The 12,603-nt window shown below is 40.5% G+C and overlaps 1 pseudogene; it reads left to right on the top strand.

Annotated features, from left to right (window-relative positions):
- Positions 1 to 217: 217 nt before the first annotated feature.
- Positions 218 to 8,837, top strand: LOC116272350 (annotated as a pseudogene).
- Positions 8,838 to 12,603: the final 3,766 nt, after the last annotated feature.

Here is a 12,603-nt window from a genome sequence, read left to right as displayed (position 1 = left end):
CTATATTCCCAGCTATTTGGGAGGCTGAGGCACAAGAACTGCTTGAACCCAGGAGGTGGAGGTTGCAATAAGTCAAGATCACCACTCCAGCCTGGGTGACAGAGCATGACTCTTCCAAAAAAAAAAAAAAGAAAAAAAAAGAGAAATCAGATTCAGAGAACTAAACTACCATATCCTTAACATTACTGTCCTTGTCTTCCCCAGGGTGTTGCTGAAAATGTCAGACTAAAATTTAGATAGCAGCAAGAATTTCTTTGAGGGGGAAGTAGATGATGAAGAAAGTATGATTTTGACATTAGTGTCAGTTAAAGATGACTCAAATATGGAACAAATGGAACCAAGTGTTTCTTTAACTTCTGATGTCAAACTGGAGAAATTTAAGAAATACAATCAAGGTCATCTACTTCAAATAAATGAACAATTTACAGCTCCACAAAAAGCTAGATGCAAAATACTAGCACTTCCCTTGATGACTATTTTGCCTTCCACTAATAAGGTGTGTTGGGACACTTTGTGGGATTGCTGTCAACAACTCAGTTTGAGTACTAATGGCAAGAAAACAGAAGTTTGTCTGAGGTTGCATAGGCATGCTTAACATGAACAACAGCAAGATATGCCTGAAATGTCAGAAGACCAGATTACAGCGACATTTGAGGAAATGCAAGGCAGTGACCAAGAGAGCAAGGAAGGCTTAAGAGAAGTTATGAGGTGAATGAGAGAGCAGAAGAGAATAATACAGTGGACGTGATAACTGCAGCGCAGGGAGTCATACTGGCATCATGGGCAAGAATTGCTGCAAGAGCTGTGAATTCATGTTGCATTGCTGTTTCTGTTGAGGCCTTTTTAATGCAAGCCTCTGGTGTCAGGTGGTGTGTGGTCCATGGTAGATGTCTCTTGGCAGACACAAAGGGTTGGGTACAGTTTCATGCAGGTCAGGCCTAGGTGCCTACCACTCACAGGAGGATGATTTGTCTCTTCTTGTTGCCTATGTGCATTTTCCCATCCCTAGGCATAGAAGATAATGTGTTATGCCCCCACTGTGAGAGGAATAAGATGATGAAAAGATTAATGACAATGGAGAAATAGCTGCAACCTGATTGAATACAATGTACTAGAGAAGGAGGGATGTACTTAAAACCATGTAACCTATTATGAAGGAATGGAAGAGGAGACAATTGGAAGGAATCCTTGTGACCTACAAAACAAAATCATAGTGACTAGAACTCCACGATGAAGATGGTTGACCAGTGACACAGCCCCATCTAAAGAGCCCCTTTCTGTAAGCCTGAAAACCCATTAAAATAGTCACTGCAATTGGCCAAAAAAAGAAAAAAAACCAAAAAACAAAAAACGCGCCATGAACTATAACCTAAATAAAACTAAGACTGTAATCTATTCTGTGCCAGTCACTGACTTTAGGCCAATAAAGGGTGACCAACTGTTCAAAGAACGCAAATGCTGAGCTGTGACCAATCCAGCTGTTTCCGTACCTAACTTGTTTTCTGTAAGTCACTTTCTTTTTCTGTCCATAAATCTTCTACCAAGTAGCTGCATTTGAGCATCACAGCCTACACTGGCTAGGGAGGCTGCTGTAAACTTCATGAATTCAATTTATGAATTGTTCTTTGCTCAGTTAATTTTTTTTTAACACATAGGTAGCTACTTGTATTTCTGTTCTGTTAACTTTACTATTTTATACTTCTTTTGAACTTCTTTCTTCTCTGGCTGTCTTTGTACTTGTTGATTTTTGGTGTATATGTTTAGTGACATAAAGTTAGTTCTTTTCCCTTGTTTCTGCATTTACTATTGGTATTTTCTTTGTGGTTACTCTAGAGGCTTACATAAAACATCTTATAAGTCTATCTTAAGCTGATAACTGTACTATAATTGCATCACTTTTACCTTTCCTCCGCTTTTATTACACTTTACATCTTTATATGGTGTGTTCATTCATTATGATTTCTTTAGACCATTAAAGTATTTTGTGTGTCTATATATTTACCTGTATCAAGGAGTTGTTTCAATGTTGCTGTTTAGCATCATTGGTTTCAACCTAACTTCCTTTAGCATTCCTTGTAAGGTAATTTCAGTGATGATGAATACCATCAACTTTTGTCTGAAACCTCTTCACTTCTATTTCAGGACAGTTTTGCTGGGTTTGGCATTATTGGTTGGCATTTTTCTCCCAACACTTTGAATATATAATTCTATTCTCTTCTGGCCTGCAAGGTTTCAGCTGACAATTCTGATAGTTCTATGGAGATTTCCTGCATGTGACAAATTGCATTTTCCCTGCTGCTTTCACATTTCTATTTGGTTTGGACTTTTGACCATTTAATGATTAATGTATCTCCGTGTAGACTTGTTATGGTTCACCTGATTTGGTATCTTTTGAGTATCATGAATCTGGGTCCATTTCCCTCCCCAGAACGAGAAGTTTTGAGCCATTATTCCTTCAAATAAACTTATCTTTTTTTCTCATTCCTCCTGAAATTCTCATAATGTGCTCTGTTGACTTGCAACGTAAGTGGTGTTCATGAGTCAGTCACTTTCCTTAGTCTCTTCATCCTTTATTCCTTTTGTTCTTGGGTGGCTAATTTCAAATTTTATGTTTCAGAGTTCACATTTCTTTCTTCTGTGTGATTAATTCTGTTGCTCAATAACTGTATTGAATTTTTAAAATTTGTTATCGTGTTTTTCATTTCCAGATTTTTTTCCTTCCTCATATCCATCTTTGTGTCATTCTTTTTATGTACCACTTTCCTGATTTTGTTTAATCATCTGTGTATTCTCTTGTATCTCACTAAACTTTTTTACAATGACTATTTTTAATTCTGTCAGGCAATACATAGATCTCCATTTCTTTATTGTTGGTTGTTAGAGATGTGTTTTGTTCTTTTTATTGTGTCTTATTTTTCTGATTCTTCATATTCTGTATAGCTTTGCGTTTGTATGCATGCATTTAAAGAAACAGTTCTCTGTCTCAGTTTTTTCTGACTGGCTTTCAGTAGGAAATATATTTTTAAGTCACCATAATGAGAAGTTCTGGACCTTTCTTCCTATTTGCCCTGGGCATTTTTGTTGTTTTCAAAAAAAAACCGTACTATCTTCCTCTTAAAAACAATCGTGATTGTGTTATACCTATCTGATGTGTGAAATGAGACAGAAACCGAACTTCTGGTTGGCACAAAGGAATGCTTTGGGGGCATACACTGCTCTTTCCCCTTTCCTGGGAGAGAAACCTCAGGCATGCATCATCTTCTAATTTTACATATTTATGCTAGCCATAAAAATGTGTCTCTCTCCTTAGCAGCTGTGGACATCCATACTGTGCCAGTTCTTTCAGTGCTGTGAAATGAGATAGAAGCTAGAACCTCAAAATGTGTACCGAAAGACCAGGGATATTGAATCTGCCACAAACTCTTTTCCTTCACCCATCGCTTTTTGCCATGAGCTGTGCTGGAACTTGGAAAAGAAGCTAAACTAGGTAAAAGAATATTGTTCTTCATATTCACTTCAGTGCAGCTGGTATGTTTGTGATTGTCCAGGGTACTGCAAATGCTTAAAGGACTCTGAGCTTCTCAAAACGGAATCTTGATATAGTTTTATATCTGTGTTTATGTGGGGGAAACAACATCTGTAACTTCCTATATTACTGTCTGGCTGATTTGACAATAATTTAAAATAAAATAAGGTATCATGTAAATACTTTAACAAGCAATTACAAATCTCTTGAAATTACTAATAAATTTCAGCAAAAAGTGAGTAATAAAAACACCCAATTTAACTATAGAAATAAAAAATACAGGAATTAGAATAAAAGACAGTGTATTGGCTCAATAGTAGATTATATAATACAGAGGAAAAATTTCAGTGACAAAGACAGAACTTCCTGTTTATTCTAGGTGAACATGAAGGAGAAGGTAAGTTGAAAAAAGTGAACAGAGTTGCGGGACCTGTTGTTTCAGGAACTCTAGGGTGTTGCTTTTCTGGCCAGAAACCTCTGTGGGTGGTGGTGCCTTTGCCCAAGTTTTGCTCAGGCCTGCTAGGCTTGCTCCACTCACTCAGTCTCAAAGGCTGCACGTGGCTCACATTACTGGCATAGATTCCCATGCCTGCTAAGGGGCTAGCCAGAGGTGGAGCAGCAAGGGGTGTGTGAGCAAGCGAATTTGGGGTCTGGCTGTTGCACACAGTCAGGCACACTGGCTGCTGCACAAGGGTGGGCAGCTCCAGGTGCCGGCATAGGTACCAGCTCTCTGTGAGGGTGCAGTTGAAGCAGGCACATCACAAGCAGCTTCCACAGCTGCAGTGGTACCAGGAAGTTTGAAGACTCCAGAAACCACAAGGTCCCAAAGAGGGATTCACAACCCTGGCTCAAGGAGCTCCCAGGTCTGGGCTCTCTGAAGGGCTGCAGCTCTTCTCTTCACTCACAAGGTGGTGAGCAAGGGGTATGTGTTAGCCCTGTTCGTTTTACAGCTTTCAGCCCCACCATTCAGCAGCTCCCAAGTTCTTCTCCTGTGTCAGGGAAGAATGAGGTCTGTGGACAAATGAAGGGAGAGCAAGACAAAGAGAAGCTTTATTGAGTGACAGAATAGCCCTGGAGAGGGAAGTTCCTCTATGGGTACAGGTCTTCCGGTCATCTCTGTAGCTCTCCGCAGAGATGAGGCCCTGGAGTGGGTGGTTCCTTTCTGCAGCTGGTCACCTGATGTCTGCCCAGCTCTGCCTGAACCCAGGGCTTTTACGGGCTGCAGAAGAAAGTGAATGCTGATTTGTCCATGGGTGGAAAAGGCACCACAAGTTCACATTGGGGTTTGCTGGACTGTCCAGCTTTCAGGCCCTCACTGACCTGAAGGTGGGGCCTCACCAGGGACCCACCCCCATCCACTCAGGAACCTGTCTGCCTCCTGCTGCATTTTATGGCACTCAGGATGTATATGTCAAGGGACACCTGCAGGCCAGTGTAAGCTGCTCTCAGCCCCTCCATCAGCTTCCTTCTTATACTCATCAGTGCCCAAAGTTCAGAGTGGGCCAGTAAGGTGGAAGGCTGGCATGTCAGTACTGCCTTGAGCATGAGCACAGCTGGCCAGGCTGACACAATCCCAAGTCTTGGCCCCAACCTTGCTCTGACATCAGAGTGGGCACTGGGAGCTGGGAGAGGCCAGGCAGCAGGACTGGACACCTCCAAGCCTATGGGAGAGGGGTCCTTCCCGGGTCCCTATGAGTGCAGAGATGCCTGGCTTTGCAGCTGTGGGAAGGCTCAAGAGCACAGGGAGGCCCAAGTTCACAGCCATGACTTGGATGGCTGCAGCTGCACTGGGGAGCTCCCACCCTATCACCTTGGAAGTAGGGGGGGCACTCCCACTTGTCCCCAGCTCCCAATGACCTTGTGGAGTGTGCAGCTCAGGCAGTAAGTAACTCAAACATCAACACTAAGACATAAACATTAACAAATTTAAAAGAACTGAGATAATGCACAGTGTATTTTCTGAGCAGTCAAACCAAAGTGGAAATCGGTATTACACAAAAATAAAGCCTCCCCACTCCCCATCACTAGGGAATTAAACAGTTCTAAAAAATACATAGATCTAAGAGAAAACCCTAAAGGAAAATTTTAAAGTGCGTAAAACTGAATAAAAATTAAAATACAACATATCAAAATATGAAGGATATAATTAAAGCTGTGAAAAGAGAGTTATTTCACTAAACGCATGTATAGAAAAGAGACAATTATTATTATTTGAGACAAGGCCCCACTATGTTGCCCAGCCTGGACAGCAGTGTCACAATCACAACTCACTGCAGGGTCAAGCAAGCCTACTGCCTCAGTTTTCTGAGAAGCTGCAACTATAGGCACCCAACATTATGCCTGTCTAATGTTTTAATTTTTGTAGAGTTCAGGTCTCATTATATTGTCCAGGCTGGTCTTGAACTCCTGGGCTCAAGCAATCCTCCTGCCTTGGACTCACAAAGTGCTGGGTTTACAGGCATGAGCTACTGTGCCTGGTTGAAAATAGTTTAAATTAACTGAAGGAACTATATAAAGTAACTAAAGAATGAAGGGCAAAACAAACCCAAAGGGTGTTGTGGGTGAGGGGTGGGGGAAGAAAAATCAATAAAACTTGGGGAAAAACAGTAGAATAAATAATAAAATAAAATTTTGCTTTTAAAAAAACTGGTAAGTGAAATCACAAAATATCAATAAAGAATAAAATACATTATTGCAGATACTATACTACTGAAAGGGTAATAAAAATACCATGAGGAATCCTGTAACTTAAATAATTCTTTAAAACTCACAATCTGGCAAGTCAATCAAAATATAAGAGACAATCTGAATAGTCTGTGACAATTAAAGAGAAATGAAGTTTACTTTAAAAGTCCCAAAAAGAAGACCCAGACTATTATGGCATCACTAGATAATTCAGCCAAATATTTTAGGAATTAATATCAAGTTTACAGAATGTCTTCAGAAACTGGGCAGAACACTTCTCAATTCAAAATAAGGCCGTTCTTACACTGACACAAAATTAGAAAAAGACAATGTAAAAACAGAAAATACCAATAGTACTCAGGTACATAGGTATAAAAATAAACATTTTAACAAGCTGAGCTCAGCAAATACAAAATTAAACACGCATGCAACACAAACAGTTGGGATAAGGCTCATCTACGTAAAGCTACTTTGACATTGAAAATCAGTTAATATAATCTATTTAAAAAGTCATATGGTTGATATCAACAGATGCAGAAAAATGAGAGCACTTGAAAATTTCAACACTCAATGGTAAAACCTGCTAGGAAACTAAGAAGAGGATATTCTTAATAAAACGCATTTCCTTATAAAACTACAGCCAACATCATACTATTTAGAAAAAAAATTTTTTTAAAGATTGGATACAATAGAAAGTAAGAGTGTCCATTTTCGTCATTCTTATTTAACACAATATTGGGAATTCTAGCTGCTGTGATAAATTAAGAAAAACAAACACATTAACAACATATAGGAAGGGAGGAAATAACACTCTTCTTTCTTGCAGACTGTACACATGGAAAATGTAAAAGAATTTACAAAAATCTTTTTTGAACTAATAAATGAGTTGTGCATGGTCAGAGGATATTAAACAGAAAAAAGTTAATCATCATTCTGTTGACTAAAGATGAACAAGTGGAAATATAAATTAAAAGCCCAATACCACTTACATCTCTCAAAAAGAAATGAACAAGCCTTCATGATGGCTGAGTAGGGGCATTCGGTTTCTCCAATAAGAGAACCAAAGTGAGTAATTACACATGAACTAGACCATCCAAGAGACAGCACTGGAAAAAAGGCAATACCTAAAGCAAGGAAGAATTAGGTGAGGCAGTCTGTTTGGCCAGGATGGGCTGGGAGCTGAAAGACTTTCCAACAAGGTCAGGGGTGAGTCATCCTCAGGAATCCATATTCATACTAGGTAACCCTGTAATTCTAGCCACTGGAGAGCTAACCACACTCAGTGGGCCCTGAAACTAACATAGGGAGCAGCATAGAGATGGTATGATTGTACTGCCTTAATATAGCCTGTGTAGGATCCTTCACATTCCCTGAGATCTAAGCAGTTACAGCAAGGCACACTCTTTGGAATATCACCCTAAACAGACTGGGGACCATCTCTGGAGTCCAGAGGAACCAGGGCTGAGGTGCAAGGAATGCATGTGCTACTGACTCTGGAACTTAGGTATAACCAATCATGGGCTACTTGGGACAAAGGTATGTCCGAGATGCAAAGAAAGTGCCATTCTAGAGCCATGCCCACAACAGACTGCCTACTGCTCTGGAGCCCAGCAGTGGTGGGGCTGAGATGCAATAGAAAAGATGGCTGCTGTCCCCAAGATGTAGCTGTGAGCACCACCAGAGCTGAGGCATGAGTAGCACATGTGCTCCCAACATGTGAACCTAAGCTGTTGTCACTGAAACCAGTACTGCCTGCCTAGTGGCATGAACGCTACCACCATTTATCTAAGCATTCTGCCAGTGGCCTGAGGATCCTCGTAATCCCTGATTTCCAGGCCCAGCACATGTACACACCATCAGCCCTGAGGAAAACCCAGCCTGAGCAGGTTTAATCCCCTACCTATGCCACAGCAAAGTCTGGATCTTGGGTGTGACCCCACTCAGTCCACTAATGTTGACACCTGAACACTCCCTGTGAGGGAATCAATCTGGATCTTATCCACCTGGTTGCTATAACCACAGCTGATACCTATATGCACGTGTCAGACATAAGCCTGGAGACTGGCCTGATAAGCTCACTGCAGTCTGATACACACTGCTTGAGGCATCCTTCCATTGTCACTGCCAGTGCCATCATTCATGCCACATCAGATGTCCAGAGGTCCAAGAACCTATCTACATGCTGAGCTCACAGTTGCCACTATCAGCATCAGAGTAAGCCACTTGGGGGCCCAAGCATGGCCTGCTTGGACACACTAATACTGGTGTCAACTGCAGGTCACACTAAAGCCCAAAGATACAACTGTTCAGTGCACTGCTGCCATCACTAGGGCCTGAAGATGGGCCAATCTGGCATCCCAGTCCCAGGTAAAACTGCACTACAGCCTCCAATACTAACTGTACCCACAGTCAGTGAAAAAGTCTCAGATACCACTGATGCTGTTTACAACCAAAGAAATCACACAGAGATTATCCTACTGCGTGAACCCAGAATCAAAGCCAAAGTGCCTTACCCAAGCAATGCCAATATTCATCCTCAGAAATATGTGCTTCCCTATGAAAGGGAATTAAGAAAATTGGGGCCGGGCGCGGTGGCTCAAGCCTGTAATCCCAGCACTTTGGGAGGCCGAGACGGGATGGATCATGAGGTCAGGAGATCGAGACATCCTGGCTAACACGGGTGAAACCCGCCTCTATTAAGAAATAGAAAAATTAGCCGGGCGAGGTGGCGGCTCGTAGTCCTGCTACTCGAGGCTGAGGCCTGAGAACATGGAACCCGGGAGTGGAGCTTGAGCGGGACCTGGCCAAATGCACTCCAGCCTGGGTGATAGAGCCGAGACCCGGCCTCAAAAAAAAAAAAAAAAAAAAAAAAAAAAAAAAAGAAAATTGGAAGTGACTGATACATCAGTTATGCTGATATCAATGAAAGGGCACATGAGAAAGCAAGTTAATAAGACATTTCCAAAGCAGATAATAATTCTCCAGAAATAGATCTAAATAAAAAACATATACACACAATGGCAGAAAAAGACAGTGGGAATTGCAAAGAAGCTCAGAGAAAGAACATTTTAAAACAAATATTCAAAAAACTCAAACCCAAAACAAGTCAGTATATGAATGAGAAGTATACCAAAGACAGATGTTATTATTATTATTATTATTATTTTGAGACGGAGTCTCGCTCTGTCGCCCAGGCTGGAGTGCAGTGGCGTGATCTCGGCTCACTGCAAGCTCCGCCTCCCGGGTTTACGCCAGTCTCCTGCCTCAGCCTCCCGAGTAGCTGGGACTACAGGTGCACGTCACCTCGCCTGGCTAGTTTTTTTGTATTTTTTAGTACAGACGGGGTTTCACCGTGTGAGCCAGGATGGTCTCGATCTCCTGATCCGCCCGTCTTGGCCTCCCAAAGTGCTGGGATTACAGGCATCAGCCACTGCGCCTGGCCAAGATAGATGTTATTAAAAATAACTAAATCAATTCTGGAACTGAAGAAGTTTTTGAATGAAGTACACACTAGGTTTGGAAGCAGCAAGAATTGGCTCTATCAAGCAGAAGAAAAAAACCTCAGAACTTGAAAACAAGTCTTTCGAAATTAACAAATGAGACAAACATTTTTAAAAGAATGAAAAAGAATTAACAAAATCTTTACAATATACAGGACACCATAAAGTGACCAAATACATAAATTACTGGCATCTCAGCATATGAAAAGATAACAAAAAGTTAACAACCTTTTTAGCAAAATAATAGATGAAACTTCCCAAGTCTAGCAAGAGATTTACATATCCAGATACAGGAGATCCCACGATCCCCTCAGATACGATACAAAAAAGTCTTCTCCATGACACGTTATACTAAAAGTGTCAGAAGTCAATGACAAACAGAGAATTCTAAGAACATCAAGAGAAAAGTCACGTTATCTATAAAAGAAATCCCAATAGATGAAGAGACTGCTCAGCAGAAACCTTGCAGGCAAGGTTAGAATGAGATGATATAACCAAAGTAATGAAAGAAAATACCTGTCAGCCCAGGATGCTATATTCCATTCAATTTTCCTTCATAAATGCAGACGAAATGAAGTCTTCCCCAGACAAGCAAACACTGAGGGAATTCAACACCACTAGAAGAACCCTACCAGAATTGCTCAAGGGAGTCCTAAATCTGAAAATGAAAGAACAATATTTGCCATTATAAAAACACATCATGGTATAAAACTCAATGATAAGAAAACATACAAATAGGAAAGGACTCAAATGGTATCACTATAGATAACTGCCAAACCACAATAATTATAAGAGAAAAAGAAAGAAATAGGAATATACAAAATCAGAAAACAATTAACAGTATGAGAGGTACAGAACCTCACATACCAACATATCAATAACCTTAAATATAAGTGGACTAAATTCCACACTTTATAAAATATATAGACTCTATGGATTAAAAAAACTATGATCCACTTATATGCTCTCTACAGGAAACTCACTATACCTGAAAAGTCAGCACATAGACTGAAAATAACACTGGGAAAATAGTATATGGAAGCCAGAAGTAAGCAGGGAAAAAAAAAAAAAAAAAGACAAAGAAGGTCATTATATAAAGATAAAGGAATCAATCCAGTGAGAAGAAATAACAGTTCCATATACATGCAGCCAGTACTGGAACACCCAGGTTCATAAAGCAAATATTAATTGATCTAAGGAGAGATATTTCAACGCAAGAATAGTGAGCAACTTCAATCCCCACTCACATTAGACCGATCATCTAGACAGAAAATCAACAATAAAACACTGGACTTAAGATTAGACATTGGACTAAGGGTACCTAACAGAAACTTGGAGAACGTTTACCCCCAAACCGCAGAGTGCATATTCTTTTCACATCAGCACATGAAAGATCCTCTAGGATAGACCATGTTAGGCCACAAAACACTTCTCGAAAAAATTTTAGAGAGCCAAAATCACATCAAGTATATTCTAGCACCACAGTGGAATAGAACAAGAAATTAAAATTGAGCTCAGTGGCTCATGCCTGTAATCTCAACACTTTGGAAGGCTAAGGCAAGAAGACTGTGTAAGCTCAGGAGTTCAATACCAGTACAAGCAACATAGCAAGACCTTGCCTCTATTAAAAATTTAAATCAGCTGGGCATGGTGACATGTGCCTGTAGTCACAGCTGCTGAGGGAGCTGAGGTGGGAGGATTGCTTGAGCCCAGAGGTCAAGCCTGCAGTGAGCCATGAGTACCCCACTGCACTCCAGAGCAAGACATTGTCTCAAAAAAATTTTTTTAATTAAAAAATAAAAAAGGCTGGGCATGGTGGCTCACACCTGTAATTCCAGCACTTTGGGAAGCTAAAGTGAGATGATCACTTGAGCCCAGGAGTTCAAGAGCAGCGTCATAAGTGAGACGCTAATTCAATTTAAAAAATTAAAAAAACAAACAAACCATAAAACCATACAATAACAACAACAACAAAAAACCCCACAAAAAACTAGAAATTAATACCAACAGGAATTTTGGGAACTATACATACATGGCAATTAAAAAACATATTCTTTAACAACAACTGGTCAATGAAGAAATAAAGATTAAAATAAAAAATTATTTAAATAAATGAAAATGGAAACAACACACCAAAATCTGTGTAATGTAACAAAAGCAGTTAAAAAGAGAAATGTGTAACAATAAGTGCTTACATCAAAACAGGACAAAGATCTCAACCATGCAGTCTAATGATGCACCTTTTCGAAAAACAAGAACAAACCCAAAAATAGCAGAAGAAAAATAATAAAGGTGACAGCAAAACTAAAAAAAAAGAGACTAAAAAAGAATACAAAGGATCAATCAACATGAAGTTCATTCCTGAAAAGACAAAATTGATAAACTACTAGCTAAGCTAACCAAGGAAAACAAGAAGACCAAATAAACAAAATTAGAAGTAAAAAAGGAAACATTACATCTGATACTAGAGAAATACAGAAGACCATGAGAGATTATTATGAACAAGTATAAACTAATTACAAAAATTTAGAAATAATGGATAGATTTCTGGAAATATACAAACTACCTAGGATGAATCAAGAATAGCCAGGCGGGCCGGGCGCGGTGGCTCAAGCCTGTAATCCCAGCACTTTGGGAGGCCGAGAGGGGCAGATCACGAGGTCAGGAGATCGAGACCATCCTGGCTAACACGGTGAAACCCCGTCTCTACTAAAAAATACAAAAAACTAGCCGGGCGAGGTGGCGGGCGCCTGTAGTCCCAGCTACTCGGGAGGCTGAGACAGGAGAATGGCGGGAACCCGGGAGGCGGAGCTTGCAGTGAGCTGAGATCCGGCCACAGCACTCCAGCCTGGGCAACAGAGCGAGACTCCGTCTCAAAAAAAAAAAAAAAAA

This window comes from Papio anubis, chromosome Y (assembly GCF_008728515.1).
Source record: "Papio anubis isolate 15944 chromosome Y, Panubis1.0, whole genome shotgun sequence".
Classification (NCBI taxonomy): Eukaryota; Metazoa; Chordata; class Mammalia; order Primates; family Cercopithecidae; genus Papio; species Papio anubis.
Note: the sequence above shows the minus strand (reverse complement) of the source record. Positions and strands in the feature narration are given on the sequence as shown.